This window comes from Scyliorhinus canicula, chromosome 7, assembly GCF_902713615.1.
Source record: "Scyliorhinus canicula chromosome 7, sScyCan1.1, whole genome shotgun sequence".
NCBI lineage: Eukaryota > Metazoa > Chordata > Chondrichthyes > Carcharhiniformes > Scyliorhinidae > Scyliorhinus > Scyliorhinus canicula.
Genome location: NC_052152.1, coordinates 44,622,485 through 44,638,983, shown reverse-complemented (window position 1 = coordinate 44,638,983; position 16,499 = coordinate 44,622,485). Strand labels below are relative to the sequence as shown.

Here is a 16,499-nt window from a genome sequence, read left to right as displayed (position 1 = left end):
TCCAGTCTGCTCCGCCATTCAATCATGGCTGATATTTTTCTCATCCCCATTCCCCTGTCTTTTCCCCATAACCCCTGATCCCTTTTTAATCAAGAACCTATCTATCTCTGTCTTAAAGAAACTCAGTGATTTGGCCTCCACAGCTTTCTGCAGCAAAGAGTTCAACAGATTCATCACCCTGCGGCTGAAGAAATCCCTCCTCATCTCAGTTTTGAAGGATCATCCCTTCAGTCTGAGAATTAGCCTGGTTCTAATTTTTCTTACAAGTTGAAACATCCTCTCCACGGCCACGCTACCCAAGCCTCGCAGTATGCTGTAAGTTTCAATAAGATCCCCCTTCATCCTTCTAAACTCCAACGAGTACGGACCCAGAGTCCACAAACGTTCCTCATACGACAATCTACTATTCAGAGATTGCACATGCAGCCGATCATGTCACTTGTGGGAAATGGCTGTTTCTAACACTGAAAAGTATATAAAGTAAATCAGGGAACATTTTGTCATAGAATGATATATATAGTGAACATGAAAAGTGTGCATCATTGGGAAGTTTACTGAAATATTGTATGATAAAAATCTTACTGTCATCTTCAAAAAGCTCTGATCAGGAGGGGCAAATGATTTTAAAGTATCTACAATACAAGTATCTTTTTGTTTCATATTAATTTGAGATATCTTTGTTATGCCTGAATTTTTCACCCTCGTCTATGTTCTTTACAAATGAAATTAGTTTGATTTTAAATTGTCCTTCTAAATAGGAATGAATGAATAGGATTAGCGCAACTTTTAATTGACAAAAATGACGATTACAAAACTGACAACTTAACATCAAATTATAGTGCCAATCAGTTCCAAGTTTACAGAATTAAAAATGGAAACCATTCATCAGCAATTTTGACCTCGATATTTTATCATCTGATAAGCTAATCAGCCTGTCACATGTTTGATTTGTGACTATTCTTATGGCATTAATCTATGGTTTAAAGTGGTGCAATAACGGGGGAAATTAATACACAGTATTCCTTATATTCAGAAAATACATCTCTTCACTGCTAAGATTTTATTAAAATGGCATGTTTAAATAATACTCTAAATTTGGAAAAGAGAAATGACTGAATGCCTTTGTATCTTTGTACCTTCCTGTTGTTTCCAGTCATTTTCCTGAATGAGCCAGTTTATGAACATTTTTGCAACAAAATGTGGATATTGTTTTGTGTGGCCTATTCTTACTGACTACAAGTGGCCAAACTCTTCTGTACAAGATGGAAGCGTTCTTGCGAGAATCTAAAAGTTAAAAGAGGAATAGTTTTCAAAACGATTGTTGTTAACAATTGAATTAAAATGTTGAAACACGTCCACCACCATCACTCTTTGGTCAAACTTCATGATTCTAGCGCGCTACAGCGTCCTTACCTTTTCAGCAACATTATTTAACTTTTTTTTAAATTTTATGATCCAAAGGCGACGATTTCCTCTTGCAGATAGGTGGTTTGATCACTGATAATAAACACCAAGACCCAGAAACCTTTAACATGTATTCAAAACGTGTTTCCAAATTTAGTTAGTAGCACATTGCAGAACGTATTCATGATAAGACAGCAGATATAGCCGACTATTTCAAGGTAGCTGTCTTTAAAAAAATGTTTTCCTTGTTTGCGAGCTGCAGAAACAAAACCTATATCTGATTGCCACACCGCTCAGTAACTTCGCAGTGGAATCTGGATAAGCACGTAAGTAATTTGTCAGTTAAGCTTCCTATGCAGTGCCTATAAAACTGGTTAGAGAGCAGATCAGTCCGTCTAACATTTTCTTGATTTAACAGACTCTAAGGCAACCCCTTCGAAAACTGCCACAGTTTTGGTACTTAACTGCATTGTTTTGTGCCAAGGAAAGATTTTGATGGCTTAAAAAAAGATGTCTTATTTTGAATCATAACAGTTCATGAGAGAAATTAAATTCAGCTTCCATCTGCATCTTAAGAAATATGTAAAAGTAGCTCAAAGTAATTTCTTTTTAAAGGGCGAAAATAATCTTTCACAAAAAGATATTGTTGTGCAAAAACATATTAATCAACAGGCTTAGTGAATACAAAATATTCAGTACAAATAAAGATGCAATAAATAGACTCAAGTATCGTCTTGGACTTGCACACAGGAAGAATACTAAATCTAACTGGTTAATTGGAGAAGTGGGGATTTAGGAGTGATTTTTACCTATTAGGAATCTGTAAAATATGGGTATAGAGTTTATAATTTACAGAATAAATAATTTTCTCTTTTCTCACCAACTGTCCTGCATTGAACTTTCATCAGTATATTTGCTATAAACCCCTGTTGGCCGGCAAAATTTAATTCCTGCCGACTGAACAGAAACCTTTTTAAAAATGGGGTGGAAAAATGTAACCGATATGCAATTCTGAAACAAATGTCTGGGGGATTACATACGAAGTTGTGTTGGTTTGGGCCTTGTATATGAATGAGTGGGTGCAGTTCTTGTACAGATACTGATAGCAAATCATTTGAGGACCACAGACATCTGTAAAGCATTGCCACCATTACACTATAACGTCTTACACTGCTATCTCCCTTTCTGCAGTGCGTCACAAAACATTAAAACAATGTATTTCCTTTAACACATTGCCCTATACAGAGTGATGTCACATGTAAACCATTTGAAGAATACACCATTGACTTCTTTTAGTCTAACCTTTTTAGCCACAAGCAAATAGACAAACCTGTTCGCTCAACCTTCAAAGGGAAAACAGTAATTTTTTTAAAATTGTAAACTATTAAGATTTTTGTCTTTTAGAAATCAGGGGCGGGATTCTCCGACCCCCCTGAGGGTCGGAGAATCGCCGGGGGCCAGCGTCAATCCCGCCCCGGCGTGTCCTGAATTCTCCGCCCCCCGTGATTCGGAGGGGGCCGGAATCACGCCGCGCCGGTCGGTGGGCCCCTCGCACCGGTCTGCGGGCCCTCCGCGGCGATTCTCCGGCCCGCAATGGGCCGAAGTCCCGCCGCTGACAGGCCTCTCCCAGCGGCGGGAATCAAAACACCAACCTGACCGGCGGGATTGGCGGCGTGGGCGGGCTCCGGGGTCCTGGGGGGGGGGGGGGGGCCGCGGGGCGATCTGACCCCGGGGGGTGCCCCCACGGTGGCCTCGCCCGCGATCGGGGCCCGCCAATTGGCGGGCGGACCTGTGCCGTGGGGGCACTCTTTTTCTTCCGCCTCCGCCATGGCCTTCACCATGGTGGAGGTGGAAGAGACCCCCTCCCCTGTACATGCGCCGATATGATGTCAGCAGCCGCTGACGCTCCAGCGCATGCGCGGGCTTACACCAAAGGCCGTTCACGCCAGCCGGTGGAGTGAGAACCACTCCGGTGCGGGCCTAGCCCCTCATAATGTGAGGGCTTGGCCACTAAAGGTGCGGAGAACCTTTGGGACAGCCCGATGCCGGAGTGGTACACGCCACTTCGACACGCCGGGACCCCCGCTCCGCCGGGTAAGGGAGAATCCCGGCCCAGGGGATCTCGTTTTTTTCCCAAACATCCAATTTAGAAACATCCCCAGACCATATAACAATCGGGGATAGGGTGGAGATGTGGGCTTAAATAGGATGCTCTTTCAAGGGCCGGTGTAGACTCAATGCGTCGAATGGCCTCCTTCTGCACTGTAAATTCCATAATTCTATAACTGTGGTCAAGAGAAGAGGCTGGCAGTCTGCTCCCACCTAACAGCGCTGTACCTGAAATGGTCTTGAAAGAAAAGTGAGCAGCAACTAGATGACAATTTGATTCTCTCTCCTCCTTTGAAAATGTGCATCTGTATACAGCATTGCCGAGTTCACAGTTTAACATAATAGCACATACCGACACCCAGGCAGCTTTCTGTCCCACTTGTTGGAGCTTCAGTGGAATCTTGCAAAGTAGTCCTGGTGAGGCAAATGCTGCTGCAATCGTCAGAGGCCTAAGAAATATTTGAACTTTAACATCCACAGCTTTAGCAAGGAAATGTTTTAACAAGTGATGCATCATGACGTATGTGTGGTAGTCACCACTAGTAGCATATTATATGTATTACGGCACTGCCCGCATATTAAAGGTACAACGGTAAATCCGTGCCTGCTGGCTCCGCCCAGCAGGCGGTGTATAAATATGTGTGCTCTCCGATGCTGCAGCCATTCTGGTTCCAGCTGCAGGAGGCACAACATCTTGTTCAATAAAGCCTCGATTGTTCCACTATTCTCGTCTTTGTGGTAATTGATAGTGCATCAGTATAATTAGCATTTTAATATACGTAATCAAACTGTTTTTCACCACGTGAGAGATATAATTGGAAGTAGTTACACAGAAATCTTTAAAAAGCAGCTTTAGGGATAAGAAGTCACCAAAACTTAACAAGAACCAGTGACTCAAACTCCCCTGTCATCACCACAAAGAGTTAGTGACTAACATTAAGCCACCTGAAAGTCGCTAATATAACACTTGTGTATTTTATCCCTTTCCCTCCTCATCAGTAGGCTGGGGTACAATTCTACACAAGTAGTCATTATTCATGGGTGATACAGAAGTATTATGCTGAATGATTGAAGAAGACATGAGTAGCCCTAAATCAACCAACTAAATTCAGGAAGAATGGAAGTAATTCTCTGCTGTTGTTATTTGCTTTCATGCATGTTTAAGAAATGATACTTGCCTACAAGCATCCAAATGCACAATTTGTTCCACAAGACATCAGGGTATATGATGGAAGGATGATACTTACAAATACAAAACTTTTCAAATTCAGTCATAAGTATTCCGGGTGGAATGTTACCAGATAATGGCAAAGTGTCAGGTTCTGACTGATGTGTTTCTCCCAAAAACATAGCCAAGTTTTCACTCCCGATCTTCTGACATTTTGTCAAAATCAAAGCAGGGGTGGCATGTTTTATGCCATAACTCAAGCGGAGTGGGTCTCAGGGTCAGCAGGGCTGGCTACAGTGAGAGCAGGGCACCATTTTTAAAGGGTACTGCATTCACAAAGTTCAGTTAAAGGGCTCCCCCCACACACATTGGGAACCCCAACCAGACAGGGAAACACCCCCAACCCTCCAACACAGAGGGACAACATTTCCCTCACCACTCAATGGGCAGGTCACTCTCCACACAATACCCAGGCATTAGGGTGACTCAACCCCCCCCCCCCCCCCCCATCACAGCCCGCATCAGGGCAACACCCTCCCATTCTCGGAGAACACCCACTCCTTACCGCCATGCAGGCACAACACCTCCCCCCTCCACCATCGCCCTCCCCCACATAACGGGACCCGCCCTAATAGGGTTCCAAAGAAGACCCGTCCCCCCCTGGAAAAGCTCCCTGGCAGTGCCAACCCACCACCTATAGGTCCTATAGTCACCTCCGCGCTCCAGAGTGGCCCCCATGACTGGTTTCCATTTTGCATCATGCAGTTAGAGGAGGGGAAGATCTAACGACCCCTGAAGCAATGGTGTTAGGCCATTTATGGATATTAAAATTAACTCAAATTCAGCATGTCACCGGCAGTAACAATCTCAAAGTGCGATTGAGCCGCCGCAAATCCTGTTATGACCCTCTTGTGAGAGTTGCCGCCATAATGAGATTTGCAGCCGCAGTGAATCAGCCCAGAAAATCGCAGCCTCTGGCCGGGATTCTCCCCTACCCGGCAGGGCGGGGGGTCCCGGCAGGACGGAATGGCGTGAACCACTCCGGCGTCGGGCCTACCCAAAGGTGCGGAGAATGACTAGGCCTGCGCCGGAGTGGCTCCTGCTCCGCTGGCCGGCGCGAACAGCCTTTGGCACCCCGCCAGCCGGGGCCGAAAGGCCTTCTCCGGCCGGCGGAAGTCCGCATATGCGCCGGTGCGTCAGCGGCTGCTGACGTCATACCGCGCATGCGCAGGGGAGGGGGTCTCTTCCGCCCCCGCCATGGTGAAGGCCATGGTGGGGCGGTTGAAAAAGAGTGCCCCCACGGCACAGGCCCGCCCGCCGATCGGTGGGCCCCGATCGTGGGCCAGGCCACCGTAGGGGCACCCCCGGGGCCAGATCGCCCCCGCCCAGGACCCTGGCGCCCGCCCGCGCCGCCAATTCCGCTGACACCAGACGTGCTTTGATTCCCGCCGGCGGGAAAGGCCTGTCAGTGGCGGGACTTTGGCCCATCGCGGGCCGGAGAATCGCCGCAGGGGGACTGCCGACCGGCGCGCCGCGATTCCCGCCCCCGCTGATTCCCGGGTGGCGGAGAATTCGGGCCATGGCGGGGGCGGGATTGACGCCTGCCTTGGGCGATTCTCCGAATTCCGCCCCACTTTGGGCAGAATTGGTGATTGTACGGTCAAATTGTATGGTGCTTGTTTTGAGAAAAGTGTTTTTATTTTCTCAAATTTCTGCTGAAACTTATTCACATGCACTGAATTAACAATCTTCCAGTGCAATTGGGCAGTGTTTTGGAATGTCATTTTGCTTTAAGAAAATGTTGTTTTTGAAGATATTATTTGAAGAGTGCTAACCTGGTACAGTTTCATTAATACCACTGAAAAAGAAGCTTGTCACAGAAAGTAAGAGTGTCTCGTCCACCGCTTGTGACCGACCAATTTTTTAAAACTGGAAATTACTTATAATACTTTATGAAGAATTTACTATTTATATAGGTGACCAGTAAATCGTTTCTTAGTAAACTACAAAGAATTCAAAAGCTTTAAAATGGTGCCTATGCATCAAAGAAAGTTTAATTTTAAGAGCTTCCTTAAAGACCCACAATTATTAGAGACTCAGAATGGTTTTAATTCCATCTGTGGGTGCGGTCAGTTTTGTAGGCAATCCACAAGTACGATATTTCAAGACCCGTGCAAAATGTGGCAGGAACTGACCTTGCACAGAATGCAATATGCACTTAGAATTATTTGATCTTTGCACTGGTTTCACTGATTCTGAACAATGTTTGCTGGGAAACCAATGCACTGAACTGGTGATTATCAGCAGGGGGTTTCCTTACCCATGTCTGACCTGTTACCATGACATCTCGTGGGCTTGAGGAGTCCCAGGGCCCCACCGTTTCCAGTGTCTAGATCAGTTCCGAGTGATCTGTCCGGTTTAATTTTTCACTTTTCGGTCGTGGTTTGATGCAGCTGAGCTGCTCATTAATTTCTGGTGCCACATGTAGGTCTGACTTGGCAACGTTAGCAGATTTCCTTCTCTAGAAGATATTAGTGAACTAGGCGGGTTTTCGCAACAATCCTGTGGTTTCAAGGTCACCATTACAAATGCTAGCTTCTCAATTTTAGATTTATTAATGAATTTAATTCAAATTCTGTGAACTGCCATGATGGGATTTGAGCTCACAGGCGCGATCTATCGGCCTCATCATCCCCCACTCCAGACGCGGCGGGGCCAATAAATCCCGAGGTGCCCCTCGCAAGATTTACCGGCCTCGTCACGCCTGCCAAGATCCAATGAGATCTCGCGATCTGTCGATCTGGTCCCGCCCAATGAGGTCAGGATTCAGATTTGCATATTCAGGTGAGCAGTTAGCCTCACTTGTATATGTCTACGCCGGAGCCACCCAGCACCCGGATCGAAAGGCCTCGTCTCCGAGACGCTGAGCGGGCGATGTTTAGTACTGGTTTCCACAAACGTGGACCAGGCATACCGGTGCTTGGAAGGGCCTCACAGTTGATCTTGGGCCCCTGGAAACCCCTGATGCCATGAGGCACATGGCACTGCCTTCTGGTTGGCTCTCCTCCCAGATGGAGTGCCCTGCCATTATGAGGTAGGGTGTGAAGGGGCTCAATGACCTACTAATTGATGAGTTGGGGTGTAAGGGCGTCTGGAGGCCATGGTGAGGGATCGAGAGACAGACTTCCTGCCCTAGCAAGTGGAGCAGGAAATGGGACTAAGTGCAGTTCCTGACTGAGGCCCAGAAATGAAGCAGAGTTCTGTTTAATAGCCGGGTTGTTCTTGGTGCTAAATGCACCCGACACAGAACTCTGTTTCATTTCTGTTAAATCGTGTCCCATGTCTCCAAAGTGGTAGTCCAGGCCTCAAGTCCAGGAACATTATCACCTTCTACCATTCCCTCTTTATATGAAATAGCTTCATTTTGGCAGGATTCTCCGATCCCTCAGGCCCGTGTTTCTCGGCGGCGCGCCATTTGCTGAAGGTGGTATTCTCTCTTCCCGCCACTTGTCAATGGGATTTCCCATTGAAGCCACCCCATGGCACCGGGAAAACCACGGCTGGGAGTGCGCTGCCGACGGGAAAGGAGAATCCCAACGGCCTGTCAATTCTAGTCTGCAACTACAACGTTTAGGTATGAGGTAAAAATGATAGTGAAGGACACAATGGTGCCTAATTCCCGAAAATAGGCCACAGGATAATTAATTTATGATTCATCAAATTACTCATCTGAAATTATTCTGCCAGATGTTTAGTGGCAGTGTTATCTTAAGGTCTGTGAGGAGTGAACAATAAATGCTGGCCTTTCCGGCGATACCCACCTCTCATGAAAACATTTTTAAACATCTAATATCATCGAACATTTCAAGGTCATAATATTTTAACCTTAGTTGTTTGTCTAGGAGCGATTTTAAATGTGTACTTCCACGGCTATTAGCATGAATGTAACTAAATTTTATCAATCACAACTTTCAATCTTAGCGTTAAACTTCTGGGATCATAAAATAACTCTTTCCCCCTCTCAGTTTCTTCTCAGGATACATCTCAATAATGTTCCTTTTTATTCACAGTAATATGAATTTAGACTGATACTGAAATGCTTAGGGCTGTAACTTCTGAGCTCCCAGCATTGGATTTGCGGGGTACCCCAAAGATGTGCTGGGGAATTTCTCTCTGAATTTACCAGGTGAGGGTTTACATGGCAGTTGCCCAGAAGTGAAAACTTCCTCTGGGTAATTATTCCGTGCCGGGAATGATCCAAAGATGCAATTTAAATTGCATACGTCTAGTGGTTCTGGTTGGGTTACACCCATAGTTACCCAGAATAGCTGAGAAGAATTAAAACCTTTTCTAACTTCTGGATAACTATTGCACAGACCCACACTGACTCCCCCCACCCCCCCCCCCCCCTTTACCGGATACCCTCCAACATCCCACGGGACGACCACACAATTTTTCCCACCACCCTGTTCCCATGGAAATTCCCCCACCCAACGGGACTCCTTCCATCCTGTGGGCCTGATTCTCACCCCCAACACAGACCCGAGACCCAAACCCCTCCCTCCTCACCATAAGCCTAACACAACTGCCCAGCCAGGTCCAACCTTACCTGTTCCCTCTCAACCAGAGAACCCACCACTAACCACCCCTCCCACTCCCAAGGTCCAACAAAACCCAGAGTCCCCACCCCCATTCCAGGGCCCACCCAACCCATACTACCCTACCCCTAACCACCTATAATCCTCCACCCGCTCTCTCATTCCCCACTCTCCTGAGGTCCAAATCTCCCGCCCAGACCTCAAATAGCCCCCAAATCCAATCCATTACCTTCTCTCTGACCTATCAATATCAATGGACCTTAAACCTTACCTGGTTTACGGCAGCTAGTGCTGTAAAAAAGAAGCGGGGGTCCTTCCTGACTTTGATGGAGCTGGACTTTGATGCTGGGCCTCAAGGACTGTTGGGAAAACATGGATCTCACCAGATCCAAAGCGGAAGGTCAGGCGTGTCAGACACAGAAGATATTTAGTGTGAGTAATTGGGCATAGAATGCCAATCTGATGTTGATTGCCACTCTGAGGAAGGTGCGGGTCATTCTTACAATAACTTGCTGCAGTAATGCTGCAAATATTTTTAAGAATGAAGCAGAGCAGGAAATTAATCTCAGGGCTTTCGATGCCTGTGGGGAAACCATAAACCGAAAAAACCAATTTTACTGAATGACCCCCACAAATGAAGAAAATACCAACCAGGTTTCACTCATTGTAACCTTTACTTTAACACAGATCAGAACCAACAAAAATTGAACATGAATTAACAAGAGTATTCTAATTCAAAGAAAAACAAACCTGATTTTAAATAGTCGATATAGCAAAGATATGTTGTAGACAACCACAAACATTTGCACCACTCCCCTGAGAATGTGGCACTATGTAACTACACAATCCCACAACACACTGTTGTTTATTCACGCAGGGTGGGTCAGGAGTCTTGTCTGATAATAGGTTGAGCATCACGGGTACAATTATCATTTGCAAGGCACACTCTGTGACCCTTCTCTCCCTTGGGTCAAGGCAGCCCTGATGGTATAGCTTTCCGGAGAGCCTTTTCAATCAACCATTGAGTAAGACCCCAGTTCACTGTCTGGCAGCTTCTGGGAAAACCTCTTTATGGTTTCCGAGCTATTCATGGAACTTCCAGGTTTTATTCTTTTTTTAAACCAGCTCACACAGTGCCCCCAAGAACTTCTGACTTCTTTTCTATTTATTCTTTCATGGGATGTGGATTTCAGTGAAAGAGTCAGGAATTTGTAGCCCATCCTTAATTGCCTATGAACTGAATGGCTTGCAAGGTCATAGCAGATTGCAGGACAGAATCAACCATGTTTCTATAGGTTTGGAGTCATACGGAGGCCAGACTGGCTAAGGATGGCAGATTTCCTTCCTTAAGCTGAACCAAATGGGTTTTAATGTCAATCAGTCATAGTTTCATGGTCATCATTACTGAGACTAACTTTCAAGTCCAGATGTATTCATTCAGTTTCTGTGGTGGGATTTGCGTTGATGGAAGCACGGTGGCACAGTGGTTAGCACTGCTGTCTTACAGCACCAGGGCTGGTTCAATTCCAGTTTGTACTTTCTCTCAGGGTCTCCGTGGGTTTCCTCCAGGTGCTCTGGTTTCCTCCCACAGTCCAAAGATGTGCAGGTTAGGTGGATTGGCCATGATAAATTGCCCTTAGTGTCCTAAAAGGTTAGGTGGGGTTATGGGAACAGGGTGAGGCCATGAGCCTAGGTAGAGTGCTCTTTCAGAGGGTTGGTGCATTCTTGATGGACAAAATGGCCTCCTTCTGTAAGAATTATATGGTGTCTCCAGTGCATTCTGAGTTACTAGTTCAGTCACATCACCCCTACACCAAACAGAAGAAAAACCTTACCCTGAGAGTGGTCTGCTTCTTCTCACAAGAATCTCTGTAATTGTCTGCTTTCTCCACGGATCTTGCCACTTAAGGGCCTCATCTACTACTTAATTATGTTTGACAGAGGAGGGGGGAGGCAAGGCAGGCAGTCCATCAGCTTTTACTGCACAACTGCTGTTGGGCAGGAAGGGGCGTGGGGGGGTTACCTCCTTTTGGGATGCCATGTGCCCATTAGCATCACCCCACTGCACACTTCAAGATTGTACCCTGCTTTAAACCTCCCCAACCGCTCCAGTCTCTAAAACCCAGTATCCTTCCACTTACTGGGGTCTGTCACTCAGGCTGGTCCATAATCCTTGGACTTACCTGAAGTCCGGGATCCACGCCGTATCAAATTCAGGGACTGCCTGAAGTGGCTATCACTTGAATCGGCACTGTTTGGACTGGAGATCTTCAAGCCAATGAGAGAGGGGAGGGAGACATTCCTCCCAGAGTGGGGCAGAGGACCTCTCTAAACCAATTAAGGCTACTCACTGCGTAATGTCACTGTGGGGCAGCTGGGTTTCAAGTGGGGAGGCTGACTGCAGATATTTTGGTTGAGGCGAGGAAAGAGGGAGGGCAGTCCTTTGTGCCTGCATCTATCTATCCACTGATCACCTTCACCCTCCAGCTCCTCAATCTGTAGCTCTCCTTTGTGTCTACAGCTTTCCTTAATGTGTTAGCCAGATAACTCATTTTGGTGCTGTGATTAGCATTGCTGCTTCACAGCATCAGGGACCCGGGTTCAATTCCGGCCTTGAGTGACTGTTAGCTCTGACAAAGGATTGACTTAAGGTCTTAAGGAACAAATCTAAAAGAGAGTTTTTGATGAAATTTCCCTTCTCCCAAAACAATAATCGGCGAACAAAAAAAACACAAAGTAGTTTGAAAAATGCTCGAGCACAAAGGTCTTGAATAAATGTTTTACTGGATAAATAGAAAACTGTAGCCTTTATAAATACCAGGCTCATGGGAGGTCATTGCCAAATTGTTCTGTTTATCTGAACTTCATCTTATCAAGGTTTTGCAGAGCCAAGGAAACTTTGCTTCAACAAATAGATTTTGCAGTAATTATCTGCGTTACACAGGGGTTTGACTTTATATTTGCTGTGTTGGTGTTGAAATCCTCCTTAAATTTCTGTTGACAAACCCAATGGAAAGGAAACAAAAGATATAATCCGCGTCAAGATTACTTCCTTCAGCCTGTCTCACATCCCTGAAATGAAAAGACAGATTTAAAAATATTATGGGAGTGTTCCATTATTTTTAGTTATAACACACAGCTGCCTTATGGATGGTGTGCATGTGTTTCTGAAGCTGCCGCTTTGACTAACCTTTTGGTCATCTGTCTGAATGCCTTCTTCGGTGAAGAATTGGGATGTCAAATTTTATATTCTAATGCCTCTGAGAAGCACCTTGAAGTGCGTCATTATTGTTACAGGTGCTATACAGGTACAAGTTGTTGTTGTACACAGATGGGTGAGGTCTGAAGCAGAAGTGCAGCTTTGGGCTTCAAAGGTAAATGAGGAAACAGATGAATGGATTTAATTTTAATTAGTTTGCGACGTTATAAGAGCAATTTGGAATGTATTGAATGTGCAGCACAAACCCAGATTCTGTAGTCAGCGGTGAGGGAACAATGGCTGCCGCTGATGTTGTTGAGAAGTTGCACACATTCAGCTACAGGGTAGACAACAGGAAAACTATTCGGGCAATCAGATTGAATCGTTTTAACAGATGGCAATGTAGCAAGTAAAAAGCAGGGAACTTAAAACGTTGCCCAGGAAGATTGGGACATTATGGGGTTAAAGAAGAAACATAAATAGTAGAATAATATAGCAGAATAATAACTTAAAGAAGTATTATTTCTTTCCTTTCATCAAAAGTATAACATTTCTATAGTTTCTCTGTAGTAATGAGACCTCAGACTTATAAAATATATTTTTTTATGTCCAGAGAGTCTGTTCAGCAGCGGTGGTGGTGGTGGTGGGGGGGGGGGGGCCTTGTTCAATCCAATGGGTATCCTTCCCCCAATGCAATTTTGCCAGCGGTGGGTGTCAATAAATGCCCTCTCAGGGCCTTATCCTGCTGCCACTAGGATTTAACCGGCAGTGGGAGAGGCTTACACCAAGCACCCAGATCGGCAGGTTTCCCTGCACAGGTTGTTGACGGGCACAGGGATCCAACTCCTTAACGGGTCCTGTGGGCCATTGGATTTCCCTCCCCCCCCCCCTCCCTCAAACACATGCCCTCAGACATACATACTGATCCAACATCTGTTTTCCGCCGTGTTGGAGAGCTCCTGGCCACCAATTGGCTGGCCGCCCTCAGAATGGACTTCCTGCCCTTGAGAGGCAGAACACTTGCCCAAAGTGTATTCATGGCCATCTGACTGTGGGGAAACTGGTGTTCCCCTTGATTCGTTTTGCTGCTCTGCTCTCCTCTCCTCCCTCCACCCCTCAACCGTTTAGCTATCGGGTGTGTTATATTACATTTTGTGGTAATATGTCATTATTCTTTGCCTTGTGATCCAGAATGGTCTGATGAGTTGATGATAAAGATACCAACAATCTGTAGATTAAAACAAAACTAATTCATTGAATAATGATTAAATTAAATAGAGTTTGCACACTCTATAGAGCTATAACTATTAATACAGTAAAATCTATAATCTAATATTAACTAATTATGTACTTGCGATACTTTTCTCTAATCTAAATAACTCCCTGAGCTGCGATCAATACTTCTCTTTCTCTGCTAACACTTAACTACCCAAGATTCCCTGAGGTCTGATATTTATACTGGGAACTGGTGGTGCCCTCTAGTGTTTGATTTACACTGAGATGTAATAATTGACCTTTCACTGGCATACCTATATACATATTATTACAGAGTGGGGTCAGGGAATCCTGCACCTTGCACAATTCAGCCCTCCGTTACTCCTGATTGAACAATGCTTACATTTGAAAATGAAATGAAATGAAAATCGCTTATTGTCACGAATAGGCTTCAATGAAGTTACTGTGAAAGCCCTTTTATCATTGTTCCTCACAGCGAGAATGTATAAATAAATAATCAGCAATTTTAAATGATACAATCTGCAAATATTACAGCAGAACAACATCTGGGGGAGCAAGATAATTTGGATAGAAACTTCCAGATTTCCACCTTTAGCTGTACCAGCCATTTCTGTCTGATCTGCACATTATTAATAGCAAGGAATGACAGCCTTACCATTTAGAACATAGAACATAGAACATTACAGCGCAGTACGGGCCCTTCGGCCCTCGATGTTGCGCCGACCTGTGAAACCATCTGAAGCCTATCTGACCTACACAATTCCATTTTCATCCATATGTCTATCCAGTGACCACTTAAATGCCCTCAAAGTTGGCGAGTCTACTACTGTTGTACAGCTGAACTCCATGATGCCACTGTCAGGGCTCTTTGTCGGACATGTTATTGGACTGTGGGGGTGGGTGGGCAAAGAATGTTCCTACACAGGGCCAGGCAAATTAGGCTCCCTGTGAGTCTGGTGGAACACGATCTTTGCTGCAGAGGAACAAACTTGAATATAAAAACCCTGGCCCAGGTGTGAGCAGTCCATTCTGGGACCAGTGTATATATTTTGTCCTTGCGCTTCCTGTGTAGCCACTTCTGTGAACTCAATAGAAACATGTAACATTATAACAGGACTATAGGGTAGAGGCAAGAAGGATGTTCCTGATGTTGGGAGTGTCTTGAGGACACAGGTTGACCATTTAGGACTGAGATGAGCAGAAGATTCTACACCCAGAGAATTGAGAGTCAGTGGAATTCGCTGCCACAGAAAGCAGTTGAGGCCAAAACACTGTACATTTTCAAGAAGCAGTTAGATATAATGAAGGGGATACAAGGGTGGATCAGGTTATGGAGTTGAATGATCAGCCATGATCATAATGAATGGCAGAGCCGGCTCGAAGGGCTGAATAGCCTGCTCCTGCTCTTTCTCTGTTTCTATGTAAATCAAGGAGGTACAATTAACAGAACAAAGTCATTGATTACAGGAAAGGAGAAACAACTATTGTGATGTTGCAAGGGGCTAGAGGATCATCATAGGCAGGGTGTCATTCACTCAGTTCAATAGCTCACACAGTTATCCAGATACCAAAAACTAAACATTTATTAAACACCTAGCTCTTCTCTGAACCTAACGTTACACACATTATATCCCTACCCAAACCTGGGCAGCTAACTTGTTTTCCAGGGGAAACTCAACATAGTACAAACAGCAACATTCAGATTACCACTACAGGTTCTCATACAGGCCAAAGTTCAGTCCAAATCAGGAATTTCACAGAGTTCAAGGTCCGTAATTCCTACACTCTCCAAGACACTTGACTTGCATTCACCAAGTTGGCTTCTCCCCTAGCAGGGCTCAGTGCTCTGCTGCTATAATCATGCAAGACTAAACAGCTAATCCTCATTGCACTGATTCCTGATAGGGGTTTTCCATCAGTCTGCCATGTGACTTCCAGGTTGACTTCCTGTGGCCATCTTGGTAGGATGAAACTCTATCAAGAAATGGGAGAACCTTATGAGAAAAGTACTCTTCTTCCAGTGACACCACACCATGTACTTGCAGTCCATTCCGTATTGGACCAAATGGCAAATATTCAGTCCGCACCTGATGTGTGCCACAAACAATATTGGTTAAAGCACTCTGTAATCCTTCAGGGTATCTATCCAAAACTGCCATTATGCTCTTTGCTTATCGAAATTGCCTATTGACTTTTTCTGGTGGTTTTGCCAAATTGGGTCTCAAGTGAATGCAAGCATGAGTCATGCATGTTACAGTTAGATTTGTCAGGCACAGAACCAAAGTGCAGATAAATCCATTTTTTAAAATAATTACCTGAATGTGGTATCAGGAGGAGGACTGTTCCTGATGGCTCCACATCAAAACTATGCAGACATATGCTGACTACAAATATTTTAAAAACGTATTTCAGCGGCACGGTGACACAGTGGTTGGCACTGCTGCCTCACAGCGCCAGGGACCCGGGTTCAATTCCGACCTTGGGTGACTGTCTGTGTGGAGTTTGTACGTTCTCCCCATGTCTGTGTCGATTTCCTCCAAGTGCTCCGGTTTCCTCCCACAGTCCAAAGATGTGCAGGTTAGGTGGATTGGCCGTGCTAAATATCCACTTAAGTGTCCAAAGGGTTACTGAGTTATGGGGATAGGGAGGAGGAGTGGGCCGAGGCAGGGTGTTCTTTCAGAGGGTTGTTGCAGACTCGATAGGCTAAGGGCCTCCATCTTTACTGTAGTGATTCAGTGATTCTTCCATAATATATGCAGATTATGGTTTGCTCTTCATATTTTAC

The 16,499-nt window shown here is 45.2% G+C and overlaps 1 protein-coding gene and 1 long non-coding RNA gene across 2 annotated transcripts in view; one reads left to right on the top strand and one right to left on the bottom strand.

The window, feature by feature from the left end:
- cd247 (CD247 molecule) overlaps window positions 1–16,499 on the top strand; it is a 166,579-nt gene that overhangs the window by 43,958 nt on the left and 106,122 nt on the right. The window lies entirely within an intron of this gene.
- LOC119968917 lies at window positions 770–1,703 on the bottom strand. Its single transcript, XR_005461265.1, has 2 exons — window positions 1,414–1,703; window positions 770–1,284 (listed from the first exon to the last, which is right to left on the bottom strand). It is a non-coding gene; the product is annotated as an uncharacterized LOC119968917 (long non-coding RNA).